A 2,717-nucleotide genomic window follows, 5' to 3' on the forward strand; every position below is an offset into this window, starting at 1 on the left:
GGATGGAGGTGAGGGTAGAGGGGAGGGGGAGGATAGGGGAGGGGGGAGGTGAGGGTATAGAGGAGGGGGGAGGTTACCTTACCTTATTAGGGTAACAGGCGTGTGTATAATAAAAATGACCACACAAGCCACACAGCCAGGTCGTTTTAAATGATTTTATATCATAAAACAACATCAGTAGACATTTCAACAACTGTGCGCACAGTGAAACAATTCTGGGATGTGAATCAAAAAGAACAACGGTTCATCGTGAGACCATCTGACCCTAACTCTGTCCCTAACACTGAACCATGAGGAACCCATGAAGGAACCAAGGAACCCTCCAAGGAACCAAGGAACCCTTGAGGAACAAGGAACCCTTGACAACCCGTGACTTAAGTCACGTCCTGCGAGGTAGACGTTGAATCCGAAGTCTCCACCGTCCAGCTCTGATGAGGCGCCGTCGGTGGGTCACTGAAATGTTGAAGAGGAAAAACACTAATCGTTAGCCTCGTAGCATGAGCTATGTTGTTAGCCATAGGCCAACGATGTCCATTACGCTACGAGGCTACCGATGTCCATTACGCTATGAAGCTAACGATATCAATCATGCTAGGAGGCTAACGATGTCCAGCTAGGAGGCTAACGATGTCCAGCTAGGAGGCTAACGATGTCCAGCTAGGAGGCTAACGATGTCCAGCTAGGAGGCTACCGATGTCATGCTAGGAGGCTAACGATGTCATGCTAGGAGGCTACCGATGTCATGCTAGGAGGCTACCGATGTCCAGCTAGGAGGCTAACGATGTCCAGCTAGGAGGCTAACGATGTCCAGCTAGGAGGCTAACGATGTCCAGCTAGGAGGCTAACGATGTCCAGCTAGGAGGCTACCGATGTCATGCTAGGAGGCTAACGATGTCATGCTAGGAGGCTACCGATGTCATGCTAGGAGGCTACCGATGTCCAGCTAGGAGGCTAACGATGTCCAGCTAGGAGGCTAACGATGTCCAGCTAGGAGGCTAACGATGTCCAGCTAGGAGGCTAACGATGTCATGCTAGGAGGCTAACGATGTCATGCTAGGAGGCTAACGATGTCCAGCTAGGAGGCTACCGATGTCCAGCTAGGAGGCTAACGATGTCCAGCTAGGAGGCTAATGATGTCCAGCTAGGAGGCTAATGATGTCCAGCTAGGAGGCTAACGATGTCCAGCTAGGAGGCTAACGATGTCCAGCTAGGAGGCTAACCAGATTCCGGGTCTCCCTCCAGATAGGTGGCTCCTCCATCAGCTCTCCTCAGCCAAGGGTTCCTCATCATTTTGTCCATGATTTTTTTAGTTAATACCATGTGTGTTGAAATTGTAAATAATTAGACTTGAAGAAAATACTTTTGTTTGGAGAATTCTAAACTGTTAGTAGTTTATTATTCTTTGGACACCTCGTTTAAATAATTCTGAATCAAAGCGCTGTCTTGAATGTAGAATATAGACATAGAAGATAAATTTCATGTTTTAAACTTCAACATGAAACATGCACACTTGGGAATTTGTAATTCAGGACTATAGTAAAACATTGTGTGAATTTAACAGCATAGCTCTGGTGGTGAAACGATGTAAAAAAAATGTTGGTATTAACCTTCCAAAGACTTGAGCAGTCCCATCGTAGTCCTCGTCTCGCTCCTGGTGGGTCGTCAGCTTCATCTGTTCACAATACAAACACACATTAAAAGGGTGATGTTACGTCACCAGGTGTGAGTGTGACCAGCTGTTACGTTTTAGTTGTGTTTTAGTGTCCACCTTGATGTACGCTGGATAAACTACAGTAGTAGCAGCTGATGTGACCGTAATTACCTCAAATCACAGCTTCGGCTAAAATTCACAGAATGAAAAATCTGAAGGAAAAACTAATTAACACGCTCTACGATCGTTAATTTAAAAAGATTGAATAATTAAAAAGAACCTCCAGGTGTCAAGTGTTTGGTGATGGTTACCCTCCGGTCCCCAGTCTCCGGTCCAGCCTGGTGCCCCATTCCTGGTCCAGGGGGATCTGGATACCCTCTGGTCCACAGCCTCCGGTCCAGCCTGGTGCCCCATTCCTGGTCCAGGGAGATCTAGTTAGCTGCTGGTCCCCAGCCTCTAGTAGTCTACCCTGGTGCCCCAGGCCTGGTCTAGGGGATCTAGTTACCCTACAGTCTAATTAAGTGCTTAGAGTGTGAGAAAAGCGCTATACAAATCCAATGTAGTATTATTATTATTATACATCACCCTGGTGCCCCATACCTGGTCCAGCGGGATCTGGTCTCCAGCCTCTGGTCTCCTATGCCTGGTCTTGGGGATCTGGTCACCTGCTGGTCCCCTGCCTCTGGTCCAGGAGATCCTGTGAAGTGAGACAGCATCTTTATAGACACGTGCACATAGCGGTCTTGAATCTAACTACCAACCCCCCCCCCCCCCCCCCCCCCCACAGAAGCCCCTTACCTTGAGCTGGAACGACGATGGAGATCTTGGGGTGCTTTGGTCGTCTCGTTGCAAAATACAGCCAACAGACTTACCTTGAGCAGATCTAGTAGTTTGTTGCTGTTGGTTCATGTACAAATAATTGACTATACATTTCATATTCCCCCCATTAAGCAAATAAATCCCACCCATAAACAAGGCTGACAACCGTACAAAAATAAACTGTTCTCATGCCTTTTGTCTACTTCCTTACTACTCTCTAAAACATTGCATGCACATCGCATGAGCG

The 2,717-nt window shown here is 47.5% G+C and overlaps 1 long non-coding RNA gene across 1 annotated transcript; it reads right to left on the reverse strand.

Annotated features, from left to right (window-relative positions):
- Nucleotides 1-395: 395 nt before the first annotated feature.
- On the reverse strand, nucleotides 396-2,079 carry LOC311372800. Its single transcript, XR_014642073.1, has 3 exons — nucleotides 1,963-2,079; nucleotides 1,608-1,672; nucleotides 396-453 (listed from the first exon to the last, which is right to left on the reverse strand). It is a non-coding gene; the product is annotated as an uncharacterized lncRNA (long non-coding RNA).
- Nucleotides 2,080-2,717: the final 638 nt, after the last annotated feature.

The sequence above is a fragment of the Micromesistius poutassou genome (genome assembly GCF_964030765.1).
Source record: "Micromesistius poutassou genome assembly, contig: SCAFFOLD_2282, whole genome shotgun sequence".
NCBI lineage: Eukaryota > Metazoa > Chordata > Actinopteri > Gadiformes > Gadidae > Micromesistius > Micromesistius poutassou.